Raw genomic sequence first — 14,208 nt, 5'->3', positions numbered from 1 at the left:
GTCCAGGTTACGCCACTTTCAGCCAGGAGATCAGGTTTTGATTCTGCTACCAGTGCATGGGCAACCTCTTCAAGCCAAGTTTAGTGGTCCTTATTTCGTGGAGAAGAAACTCAGTGATGTCAACTATGTCATCGCCACACCAGATCGTAGAAAGAGCAAGCAACTATGTCACATCAACATGCTAAAGTTATATCACAGGCGGGACGAAAATATTCCAGTCTGCACTGTAGCTGTTCCACCCGAGTCTGCAAGTGAAGCTCTCCCATGCAGTATGAGTCTGAGTGATAGTTTGGGGAAGAATCCTGATATCATGAATGATCTCCAGACTAAGCTTTCTCATCTACCTCCCGAGGAAAGGCAGGAGTTTTCGGCATTACTGCAGGAGTACCCGCAAGTGTTCCTTGCCACTCCAGGAAGAACCACTGTGTTGATGCATGATGTCGATGTTGGAGACGCAAAGCCAATTAAATTGCCTCCTTACCGTGTGAACCCAGTGAAAGTTCCTCTCATCCAGAAGGAGCTTGGCTACCTGTTGGAACACAAGATGATTGAGCCCTGTCAGAGCGATTGGAGTTCTCCTGTCACTCTGGTCCCTAAGCCAGGTGGGTCACAGCGGCTTTGCATCGACTACAGACGTGTTAATCAGATAACCAAAACAGACACTTACCCTCTCCCTCGCGTGGAAGATTGCATATACAAGATCGGAAAGGCTAGGTACATAAGTAAGTTTGATTTGTTAAAGGGATACTGGCAAGTACCTATGACTGAACATGCTAGGGAGATCTCATGTTTTGTAACACTAGGAAAGACTTTTGCATGTTCAGTAATGCCATATGGTATGAAGAATGCACCAGCCACATTTCAGAAGCTCATGAATGTTGTAACAGAGGGTTTGGCAGGGTGTGTTGTTTATATTGATGATGTATTAATCTTCAGTGACAACTGGAAAGATCACCTATGCCATGTCAGTAAATTTCTTGAGCGTTTGGTTCATGCTAATCTTGTAGCTAATTTATTAAAGTGTGAGTTTGGTCAAGCTAAAGTTCAGTACCTTGGGTATGTAATTTGTGATGGACATGTTGCACCACCAGGAGCTAAGGTTCAGGTTATAAGTGATCTTCCCAGACCTAAAAGCAGGAAAGAGCTACAAAGATTTTTGGGAATGGTAGGTTATTACAGGAGATTTGTTCTTAACTTTTCTATTCTTGTAGCACCACTTACAGACCTACTGAAAAAGGGAGTTAAATTTGTCTGGACCGATAACTGTGAATCCTCTTTCAACAAACTTAAAGCTATTCTATTAAGTCAGCCAGTGCTCGCTGCTCCAAATTTTGCTAAGCCTTTTAAGATGGCTGTTGATGCAAGTGATACAGGAGCTGTGGCTGTTTTGCTGCAAGAGGATGATCAGGGTACTGAACACCCTGTATCTTATTACAGTAAGAAGTTCACTCCACCTCAAAAGAACTACTCAACTATTGAGAAAGAGCTTTTGGCCTTGATTTTAGGTTTACAGCATTTTTCATTTTATTTGTGTTCTGGTTTTGACCCCATAGTCATTTATACCGATCATAACCCACTGAAATTCCTTAGTAAGTTTAAAGATAAAAATCAGAGATTGACAAGATGGAGTCTACTTTTTCAGGAGTATTCATTAGACATACAACATGTCAAGGGGAAAAAAAATGTTATTGCAGATTGCTTATCTAGACTTTAGACAGATTGTTTTAGAGTAATAAGAAATTTCCTTTGTAAATTTCTTTTTCTTTGTGGGGAGGTGTTACATAGCCTATGATTTCATCATCCTTTGTGTAATTTTATTGCACAGTATGCTGCATGTTTGATCACGAGCGTGTTATGCCTCAGTCCCCCCCTTCTACTGTTATAGTAGTGTAAGTCGTTCTTTCTGTTGTTCAGAGCGGGATTGTCAACTCTTTGTCCCCATGGCTTCATTTGCGTGTCCTTCTTACAAGTTGTATCAAGCTCTGCCGGCCCCTATATAATGAGCTCAGTCTCTGCATTATGGCCACTTAGATCTGCTCCTCATTTTGTTCACATCTCTGTCCTCCCCTGTACAGTTATTATTGAGTGCTCAGGAAGTCTCCAACCATCTAGCAGCTGTGTAATTTGAGTATAACTGTTATTGCATTTTGTTCTTGTACTGTATAGCATAAGTTTAATTTGTAGGCCTAGTGAAGTTTTTGTAATTCATGTAGGGATCTTTATGTCCATCATCATTAATAATATTTTGTATCTGTAATAATTTATCTTGCATTAACTGAGCAATACCCAGTGTATTTTTATTTTATCAGGGCTGACTTAGGTAAATTTACTCTTGCTAATTTCATGTTAATAGAGGCTATTGCAGTTAACCATATATTTAACCTGTTTTTTGCCATTACATTATTCTTATGAGTCCTGAATGTTTTGTTGTTAGTTTGAGCATTAAACTTTAACTTGTAATTTTACCTAACTCTTTTGTTTTGAACCTGGAACTTTACGGGACAGTAGTGACTCTTAGTATTCTCACTTAAAGTGTACATTATCTTTCTCTGTTCCATAACAATATATATATATATATATATATATATATATATATATATATATATATATATACATACATACATATATATATACATATATATATATATACATATATATATACATATATATATATATATATATATATATATATATATATATATATATATATATATATATATATATATATATATATATATATATATATATATATATATATATATATATATATATATGTGTGTGTGTGTGTGTGTGTGTGTGTGTGTATTGGAGGAGTAGACTGTAGCACCAGTCGAGCAGGGCAGTATTACCAAGGTGATGGATAACTGATGACAGGGAGAGCTGGAGCTCCAAGTTTCATCAGCCATCGGGACTAGTTCCTGCCCATCCCCCTATGCTGAACATTTTCAGTGTCTCAGTAACACAGAGAGTAGGCCAGCATGATCTCTAATACAAGTTTCTCTAACTAGCGACACCAAAATACATGCACAGTACACACTACACTTCCTTTTTCAAAATTCAATAACAAATCATGGCTTCTGAACACATAGCCTCGGAGTCCCCGGGGGTGGGATAAATTCCCCCACCATCCGCCCCTCTTCCGGTGACGACTTGAGCTGCCTGGAACCACTAACTGACTTCTTCATTTCTGCAACATTCGCAGCCTTTCCTCTAACTTTCGCTCTGTTGAACACTACCTCTCCTGCTCTAAACCTCACCTTCTTTTCTGAACTGAGACTCAGCTGTCTGAAGCAACTGACAGCAAACCCTTTTCTGTATCCTTCTACTTTCTCTATACTCATTTCGAGGCTAAACGTGGCTATTGTGTATATATACGCAATGACTTACCTTGCTCTCATGTTCCAAAGTTCGATTCTTCTGAATTCTCTACATGCTGGCTTCGGTTTTCCTGTTACTCTCTGACTAACATATCTGTGCTGTTTACTTATCCCCTGATTCTACTATCAAAAATTCTTCGACTATCTTACTTCTACGATGGAACACATTCTATTCATTTCTCCATTCTCTGAAATTTCCATTCTAAGAGATTTCAATGTTCACCACCACCTTTGGCTCTCCTCTCCTTTCACTCATTCATCTGGTGAACAGGCCTACATCTTCTCTATCTTAATGACCTAGAGCAGCTTGTACAGCACCCTACCTGTATCCCTGACCACCTTGGAGAGAGCTCCAACATACTTGACCTCTTCCTTACAACTAATCCTTTGGCTTACATTGTTAGTCTTTTCTCTCCGTTGGGATCCTCCGATCACAACCTTATTACCTTAACCTGTGCTATTGCTTTGGTTCAGCCTGCGGACCCTCCAAAGAAACTTTGTCTGTGGCACTTTGGAGCTATGGATTAGGAGGCCCTTAGGCAGTACTTCTTTAATTTTCCCTGGAATGATTATTGCCTCCATGGCCGGGAGCCATCTGAGTGTGCCTTGCGCATTACTGAGGTTATTCTCTCGGGCATGGAAGCATACATTCCTTTCTCATATCCTTTGACTAATGAAAGAAAGCCTTGGTTTAATCACACTTTTTCTAATGCTGTCCACAGCAAGAAGAGGGCCTATAAAAGGTACCAGAGTCAACCCACCCCTGAATCACATCTTTTTTACGTTTCTGCCCGGAATCGTGCTAAGTCTGTTCTTCACTCTGCTAAAAATAATTTCATCCGTAATAAATGCTCCCAAGCTCTCCAACTCAAATTCTTCCTGCTCTGTCTGGCACCTTGCCAAAAACCTTTCTAACTACTTAACATGACCATCCTTCCCTCCTCTTTTCTCCTCTGATGGTTCTGTAGCTATTTCTTCTACTGATAAAGCAGATTTCTTCTCCTAGACTTTCTCCTCCAATTCCACATAAGATGATTCCGGTACTGTTCCTCCATCACTTTCCCCCTCTGACTTTCTCATGGCTGACATTAAAATTTCTTTAGCTGATGTATTATCTGCCATCACAGGCCTCAGTACTAACAAGGCATATGGGCCTGATAGAGTCCCTCCTGTTGTCCTCAAGAACTGTGCTTCTGTGCTTACACCATGCTTAGGTAAACTCTTCTTGCTGGAAGTTTGGTCTCATTCAGCCAGTCCCAATGAAGGGTGACCATTCCCAACCATCTAACAATCGTCCACTTGCTTTAACATCCTGTATCTCAAAAGTTTTTCAGATAAATCTTAATAGAAATATTTTAAAGCCTCTTTCTTATCACAGCCTTCTTTCTGATCGTCAGTATGGGTTCCGTCAGGGATGCTCCACTGGTGATCTTCTCACCTACCTTTCGAGTCTGGCATAAATCTTTAATTTCCAAACTGCCCTCTTACGGTTTCTATCCTTTTATCTGTGCCTTCATCTATAGCTTCCTTTCTGGTCGTTCTATGGCCGCTGTTGTAGACAGCATCATTCTTCTCCTAGATCAATCAACAGTGGTGTTCCTCAGGGCTCTGTCCTATCACCACCTCTCTTCCTTTTATTCATCAATGACCTTCTGTGCTGTGCATCTAACCCTGTCCACTCGTACGCTGATGATTCCACCCTTCACCATTCCATTTGGTTCCCAGAACGTCCATCTCAGCAGTTACTTCAACAAACAAGGGATGAGGCTATTGGACACCTAATGTCTGACTTGGCTCGTATCTCTGACTGGGGTAAAAATAATCTTGTTGTTTTTGATGCATCAAAAACTCAGTTTTTTTTTTTTTGTGCAAGAAAGAAAGAGCCAAAGGCCAGGAGCCTGCAAACCATTCCTTCCAGGAAAAAATAAAAACAATACAAGAGAGAGCCAAATTCAAGATCCGTTCATTTCGAGATGCCTGGACACAGTGCATCTGAACGACTGGACATCATAGAAAGTAGGAAATACAGACAGAGAGAGACAGTTCCAGAGCTGACCTGTTGCATAAATGAAGGACTGTGAGTAATGTTCAACTCTTGCACTGGAGACTTGGACAGAGAAGGGATGAGAGTTTGTGGCTAGACGGGTGCTATGCGCCTGTCGTAGAGGTGGAGGGATGCAAACAGTTCAAAGGAGTGGTGACAATGGAAAAAACGATAGAAAAGAGATAAAGATGTAACAGTCAGGCGAAGAGATAGAGGCTGAAGGGAGCCAGTAAGAGAAGAGTCGATTAGACTAAAGCAGTGACCATGGAAGTAACGATAGAAAAGAGATAAAAAAGCAACAGTGAGCAAAAGTGAGAAGAGATATAGGTTGAAGGGAGCTAGTATAACGAGGAGAGTTGATAAGACGAAAAGCCTTTGACTCCACCCTATTGAGGAGAGCTGTATGTGGGAAGCCTCCCCACACATGAGAATTGCACTCTAAACAGGGGCGAATAAAACCAGTGTATAAAGTCAACAACTGTGCAGGGGTAAAGAAGCTACAGAGTCGGCTTAGCACACCCAATCTCTTGGAAGCACATTTTACAAGAGATGCTAATGATCTTTCCAAGATAAGTCCCGAGTGAATGAAATCCCATGCATGTTCAAGGATGATGCAGGATTAAGCTGAATATTATTAAACAATAGTGGGTACTCCTGTGGAAGATTGTGTCAGTTTGACAGGTGTAAAAACTGAGTTTTTGATGCATTAAAAACAACAAGATTATATTTACCCCAGTCAGAGATACGAGCCAAGGCAGACATTACGTGTGCCATATCCTCATCCCTTGTTTGTTGAAGTAACTGCTGCGATGGACATTGCAGGAACCGAATGGAAAGGTGAAGGGTGGAATCATCAGCGTACGAGTGGATAGAGTTAGATGTACAGCATTGAAGGTCATTAATAAATAAAAGGAAGAGAGTTGGTGATAGGATAGAACCCTGAGGAACACCACTGTTGAAAGATCTAGGAGAAGAACGATGGCCATCTACAACAGCGGCTATAGAACGATCAGAAAGGTAGCTATACATGATGGCACAGATGAAAGAATAGATTCCGTAAGAGGGTAGTTTAGAAATTAACCCCTAAACCGCGGGCATGTTTACCAATGTTTTGCGTGTGCCGCGGGGTTATTCGGGCTCCGACAGACTCTCAAAAAATATTTGCCAAAAATCAGTTATTAGTCCTAGAATATTAAAATTATATATGCTTATGGCATATACCTTCAGCTTTCTCCTGGAATGTTTGTTAAGCCTTCGTCTGTTACCGTAGGACTTGTGGAGACCTCTGAAGTTGGGTAACGAAGTCTCCACTTTACACTTCCCGACAACCCGTAATATGATTACCACAGCCAGATATTAACACTATAAACACTACTCTATGATTTTCAAGTAGTTTGGGATCCATACTCCAAAAAAAAAAAAACACTGTGAAAGCGATGAAAATTACGAGCGCGTCTGACCGTCGCACTTGCGCTAGTTCGCTCTTGGTACGCTGTCATTTATTATTCATAAAACCCCTCACACTTTATATTTCTATTACTATATAACACTTATATATATCTAGTCTTTATCCATAAGTTTCCTTCAGTAGTATTAGTTTATTGTCACTGTAGGGATTCAATTTCTTTCAGTAAAATACATAGCATTCACTTTCTCGTCCTGTATACTAGCATTGAGAGTGAATGTCACTTTCACCTTCTCTCTCTCATAACTCATAGTATTCAGACATGGTAGAGTGAAACTTTCACTTTCATTACTCCTAGGGTATATACTCGTATTCTTATAATACTACTCATTTACATTTTTATTTACGTTCTCTATTTTATTTACGTTATTTACATTTCTATTTTATTTACACTGTTTTATGCACTGTCACTTGAAGTAACTTATAAAACTATTTTCCACTGTTCACGTATATTTACATTCATTACTTTCACTTGCTGTTTACACATTATTTACAATTCCACTTGCACTGTTTTACTTAATAGAAAGATCGTAGTCACTCTTTTATCAATTGTCAGCCCTTTACCTCTTTCCACACGAGGTTTAGTAGGGGGTAAAGGTCACAGGGCCCTTTGCATGGGGGTGAAAAGTCCCTGAAGCTAGCAAGAGCGAACTGACGTACCTCCACGTTAGAAGATGAGAGTGAACTGATAAGGGTGGGCCGGGGTGGTGGCCTACCTAGGGAAATTCATTACTACCAATGTTAGCCTCTTGAAACAGCAATATTTAGCAGTGAAATGATTGGCAGGAAATCTAGACAATACATTATATATTAGTTAGTTCCAGGTGAATGTAAATATCACTTAGGCTTCTCCCTTCCCTTCTTATATGTATATTTATTACTAAAATAGATTATACAGCATATTTCAAAGGGAAATAAACAGCGAAAATTAGCGAACGAGTGCACGTGAGGTGTTGTCAGGTGATAATTAGCCAATTCCAGGTGTATGGCACTCTCACTTACCTTATTTCTTTCTTGTATATATTATTTGGTATAAGAATAGGGCATAGGGCTTATTTCAATGGATGAAATCAGTGACAAATTCCAGGGAAGATTTACTTAGCGTAGCATGACTGGGCAGGCGAGAGGATAGGGTAATGGAGGGGGGGTAGGGAGGGGAGTCAAGAACGGGGATAAATGGCTAAATTGTCAACAATGGATGGGAGTACAGATGAGATTAGGAGTGCTGACTAGTGTTGGACATTGGCAGTACTGATAGATGATACAAGCCCCCACTTGGAAGCCCGGGTGAATTCAAAATAACACAGAATCACAAAAGCGATGCCCCGCGGTATGATCCCTTGCTCCCAAACGTCACGAAAGTGACGCCCCGTGGTTAAGAGGTTAAAGATTTATGCCAGACTCGATCGAAAGCCTTTGAGATGTCAAGTGCAATGACAAAGCTTTCTCCAAAGTCCCGAAAGGAGGATGACCAGGAGTCTAAAAGGTAGGTGAGAAGATGGCCAGTGGAGCGCCCCTGACAGAGCCCATACTGACGATCAGAACGAAGGTTGTCATAGGAAAGATGCTTTAAAATTTTTCTGTTAAGAATTGACTTGAAAACTTTTGAGACACAGGATGTTAAAGCAATTGGACGATAGTTAGAGGGCTGGGAATGGTCACTCTTCTTTGGGACTGGCTGAATGAGAGCAAACTTCCAGTAAGAAGGAAAGGTACAAGTTGATAGACAAAGGCTAAAGAGTTTAGCTTGGCAGGGTGTAAGGACTGAAGCATAGTTCTTGAGGACAACAGGAGGGTTTATCAACAGATCTTTGGAAAGCCATGTTATGTTCTGAAACTGAACAATAGCAAGGAGGCGCTGAAAAACATTTTGCTACCGTAGCTTTTCATCAATGATTCGCTGCTGATGAATTGAATCCCAAGACCAACCCTTCTTTAGTCTTTGCTCAGCCTCAAACCATTGAACACTTGCCTGCAAATGACCACTGGACTTTTCATGCTCAACTAAATGCACACTAGCATTGGGCCAGTCATGAAACCCATCAGAGGACAGCGCAGCATTAAAACTGGAAAAAAGCTTACAACAAATACAAAATATCTGATTTTTTCTAACTGAAAACACCAGCCATTTTCTTTGCATCATCTCCCCATTTGATAATTTGCACTGTAGGTAGGAATTTGAAAATTTCCTGCCTGCTACATCTTTAGGGAATTCATGGTTCAAATTTAACTTATGTGGACCCTTTGTGACCAGAAAATCTCGCTGAGCTGTGGAAAGAATTTTTGGCCAGGAGGCAGGATCCTCATAATTTTCAATAAAGCTAACATCAAGGCTGCTGTCTTTCCTCTTGAGTTCTGGTGTACGCTGCTGAGGCAAGCTAGATGATGATGTAGCTTGTTCAGCAGTTTGCACGGAAGTTGCTACAGGAAAATTGGGCAGATCTTGGACCTCCATGGAACTGACTGATTCACAGTCTGACTCTTCGGTCTCAGTGTCATTCTTTTTAATGATAAATTTCTCCATTGCTCCACTGAGATATTTGATTTCATTTTCTTTTTGCTGCCTTTATCTTCCTCTTTTCACTGCCACTCCGGTAGATTCTGCTGATGTCACGCTTTCTTTTCGGCATCTTCTTTGCAAGGGGGGAGGGCTAAGGTTCTTTAACCCCTTAACCACAGGGCGTCACTATCGTGACGCTCGGCCACAATGGATCATACCGCGGGGCGTCACTTTTGTGATTCTGTGTTATTTTGAATTATCCCAGGCTCTCAAGTGGTGGCTTGTATCATCTATCAGTACTGCCAATGTCCAACACTAGTCAGCACTCAAAATCTCATTTGTACTCCCATCCATTGTTGACAATTTAGCGATTTTACCCCCTTCGTGACTCCCCTCCCTACCTGCCCTCCATTACCCTGTCCTCTCACCTCCCACGCCGCACTGCGCTACGCAAATTTCCCCCAGATTTTTCCACAGATTTCATCCATTGAAATAAGCCCTATGCCCTATACTTATACAAAATAATATATACCAAAAAAAACAGGTAAGTGATAGTGTTATACACCAGAAATTGGCTAATTATCACCTGACAAAACATCACGTGCATTCATTCGCTACATTACCACGGTAATTTCCCCTTTGATTTATGCCTTGTAATCGATGTCTGTAATAAAAATATATATCAGAAAGGAAGGGAGAATCCTTATTGACATTTACATTCACCTGGAACTACCTATTTCTTTATGTATTGTCGAGATTTTCTACCTATATAAAATTAGCCTGTAAGTTAGCAGCAGTCAGCCTAAAGTGACATTGTCAACCCTTCCCTTCTCAGATAAGCCGCGGCATTTAGTTCCTTGTCCTCCGCTGTAGAGAAACGATGTCGCACTCGTGCCCCGCCATTCCTGCCGCTTCTGCGCCCATTGCAAAGGGCCCCGTGACCTCTACTCCTAAGAAAAGTAGTGAGGCAAGCAGGAAAGGCCTTAGTGACTCTGCAGTGGCAAATGAACTGGCAGAATTGTCCATGATAATGATGGACAGTGACTATGACGATTCTGGTGAATCGTGTGATGAGCCGGGTGAGGTTATCACGCCAGAAACAGCAACAACGAGTGCTACAGTAAGTGAATCAGTGTCTAGCTCCAAGGGAAAGGAGCCTTTAGTGCAGCAAGGACAGGAATTTGGGAAGGGAGTGAAAAGGCGGCGTGTTAGCCCCAGAACAATGCCCCCACGTGACCCAGCCCGCCATGAGTCATGAGTGCATTCACCTCCCCGTTCCCCAAGCCCCACTTCACTCATTTCTTCATCATCGTCGGCTGAGTTATCTCCGGAGTCTTCGTTGTCGGAGTCACCACCAGCATCAACAGTGAAGGCAGGCCGTAGAGGTAGAGGTAAATCAAGGAGAGTGAAAAGTAGTGTAGCTAGTAGGGTAAGGGCTGCTAGTGCTGTACGGCAACCTAAGGTCAGTGCGAGTGACCTTGACCGAGATAAACCTCCCTCACAGCCAACCACCACCACCACCACCACCACCACCCGCCCTACACCGCCACGACAGGGAATCCTGGACGCCTTCGCGTGGACGGAAGGGTCAGATTTTGTGCCAGAAAATCTAGTTTTTGATGAGAGCTCCTCAGGAGTTCAGCCTGCCTTCACTATGGACGAAAATGCTGAGTGTGTCGACTACCTTTTGGCCTTCCTAGATGACGAAGTCATGCAGCACATAGGTGATGAGACCAACGGGTATGAATCACAACGTGCTGCAAGTGGTACAGGTGCAGCCAAGATGCAACAGTGGTCCATGCTGGGAGTGCAGGAGCTGTATGTGTTCTTTGCCCTCATGCTTCTCATGCCACACTCCAAGAAGCATGAGTTGGAAGAATACTGGTCCATGGACCCCTTACTACCCTCACCCACCTTCAATAAGTACATGGCCAGAGATCGCTTCCGGAACATCATGGGAAACCTGCACTTTGCCGACAACGGTGTACCTTCCCAAACCGACCCACTCTGGAAGATCCGGGAGATTCTGAGCTGAATGAGGGATAAGTTTATGTCATTCTTCCACCCCTTTCAGAAGGTTGTCATTGACGAATCCTTGGTTTTGTTCAGAGGACGTCTTCGGTTTGTTCAGTACATTCCAAGCAAACGCCATCGCTTTGAAATTAAGTTCTTTGTACTGTGCAACTGTAAGACGGAGTACATCCTTGACTTCGTCATATATTCAGCCAGCACTGTCGATCTCGATAAAACACACCCCCTTGGCTTCTCAGGCTGTGTAGTGAAAGTGCTCCTAGAAAAGTATTTTGGTGGGAATCATGTGCTGTATACAGACAACTACTATACAGCACCGAAACTTGCCAAATACCTTTCTGAGCACGGCATTGGCTCCTGCGGCACTATTAAAAGTAATCGTGCCCACTTCCCCAAATTCTCAGAGGAGGGAACCTCGCAGCGAGGAGACGTGCACCTACGCAAGTGTGAGAAGATGCTGGCAATACGGTGGCATGACAAGAGGGTCGTGCACATGCTCACCACCGTACATAAGGGGGAGATGAGAGACAGTGGAAAGGTCGACCGTAGGACAGGCGAACCTGTGATGAAACCTGATGCTGTGTTGGACTATAATATCAACATGCGGCTGGTAGACAAGTCCGACATGATGATTGGTGAGATCGACTACCTCAGGAAGAATACTAGGTGGTACAGGAAAGTTTTTCTGCATCTGATAGATATGACGATGCTGAACGCCTTCATCCTGTACAAGATGAAGGTCAAGCCACCCAAGTCCTTCTCCCTGAGGTTGTTCGCCAGGACTTGTGTCCAGCAGCTGCTGGAAAGATATGGTAGGGTGACAGAAGCAACTCCAAGGCGCCATCCAGTAACACTTCCCGACCGACTTGAGCAGAAGGCGTATATGGATCGGCACAGACTTGAGCTTATGCCTGCCACAGGGAAAAGGAAGGCTGCGATTCGCAGGTGTCAGGTATGTGCGCATACCACCCGCCGCACACCTGAGCATAAACGCACCTCTTGGCAGTGCACTGAGTGCCAGGTTCCCCTCTGTGTTACCTGCTTCTTCGATTACCACAGCCAGAAGCAGTTCTAACAGTGCAAGTGTGGAAGCAGAATGATTTGGAAATAATGTGTAAATAATGTTAAATAGCAGGTGAAAGCAACGGATGTTCAGTTCATATGATTGAACAGTGTATTATAGTTTTATCTTACTGAAAGTGACAGTGAATAACATAGTGTAAGTAAAATAGCAGGGTAAATATTGAAAATAGAGTAGAAAATGTAAATAGTAATGTAAGTAATTAGTAATATAAGAATATGAGTACAAATAATTTATGTTATAACAGTGAAAGTGAATCCTTGGCTCTCTATGTATTTTACTGAATGAAAAATTTAATGACTTCAGTGACAATAAACTAATACGACTGAAGGAAACTTATGGAGAAAGACTCCAGATATATATAAGTGTGATATAGTAATAGAAATATAAAGTGTGAGGGGTTTTATGAATAATAAATGACAGAGTGCCTAGAGCGAACTAGCGCAAGTGCGACGATCAGACGCGCTCGTAATTTCCATTGCTTTCACAGTGTTTTTTTTTTTGGAGTATGGATCCCAAACTACTTGAAAATTGTAGAATAGTGTTTATAGTGTTTGTATCTGGCTGTGGTAATCATAATAGAGGTTGTCGGGAAGTGTAAAGTGGAGACTTCGTTACCGTACTTCAGAGGTCTCCACAAGTCCTACGGTAACAGACGAAGGCTCAACAATCATTCCAGGAGAAAGCTGAAGGTATGTGCCATAAGCATATATAATTTTATTATTCTAGGACTAATAACTGATTTTTGGCAAATATTTTTTGAGAGTCTGTCGGAGCCCAAATAACCCTGCAGGACACGCAAATCATTGGTAAACAAGCCCGCGGTGTAGGGGTTAAACAATATTTAAATTTTTTAATAAGATTTTCTTGACAAGTATTAAATTAAGTGCTGTTCAACTCCTGCTGTTAGCAGAAGATGAAGGGATTTTTGGCCGGAGAAATTCTTAATCAAAACCACTAACAACTGGTGCACTACAGTCAGATAAAAGAACTGCTAAACACTGCTGTTATCATATGGATCCAAAGACACAGATATCAGCAAAAATACATAAAGGCCTGGGTCCTAAACTCCTAATCGTGGATGTCACAATACCCACAGTCAGCTCATGTAACTGCAAACTGAATACAGGCCTGATGCTTATAATCCCAGTAGAAATTCATTTAATCATTTAAGGCAAATATTTCCAATAGAAATTTACGGACTATATTTGAAGAATCTTTTCATAAGCACGATCAGGATCTCACAAGAAAACTATGAAACCTAGGCCAACAGCCGAAATAAGTTGGCTCAAGGACTCAAGCAGTTAGCACTCTTTAATTCAGGAAATGCATGCACTACAAAGCTCACAGATTAGACCTCTGATAAACAACACTACCAAGACAATCAGTCAAGCCAAGAAAAAACATATACTTCTTGAAAACATGTTGAAGATATAAACATGAGGAAGAATGTGATAAATCTGTAGGGGTCACACTTAGAACCTCGGGCAGAGCGGGGCCCTAAACGAGCACTATGAGAGGCGCATAGCTGGTGCATGCTACATAATGCTCAATCAGGGGCCCGCTCAGCTGCAGACATGTCAAGTGCGTTGTGCCACATTATGCTCTATCAGATGCCCGCTCATGAGGTATGGGGCCCCTAAAGGCCTAACGTTTTTTTTTTTTTCTTCTTTTTTTTTGGGGGGGAGCACGGGGCTCCTAGAGGCGCGG

Source organism: Coenobita brevimanus, chromosome 53, assembly GCF_032717465.1.
Source record: "Coenobita brevimanus isolate Jiangsu-jjx chromosome 53, ASM3271746v2, whole genome shotgun sequence".
Lineage (NCBI taxonomy): Eukaryota > Metazoa > Arthropoda > Malacostraca > Decapoda > Coenobitidae > Coenobita > Coenobita brevimanus.
The sequence above is the reverse complement of the archived record's forward strand: the minus strand, read 5'-3'. Positions refer to the sequence as shown.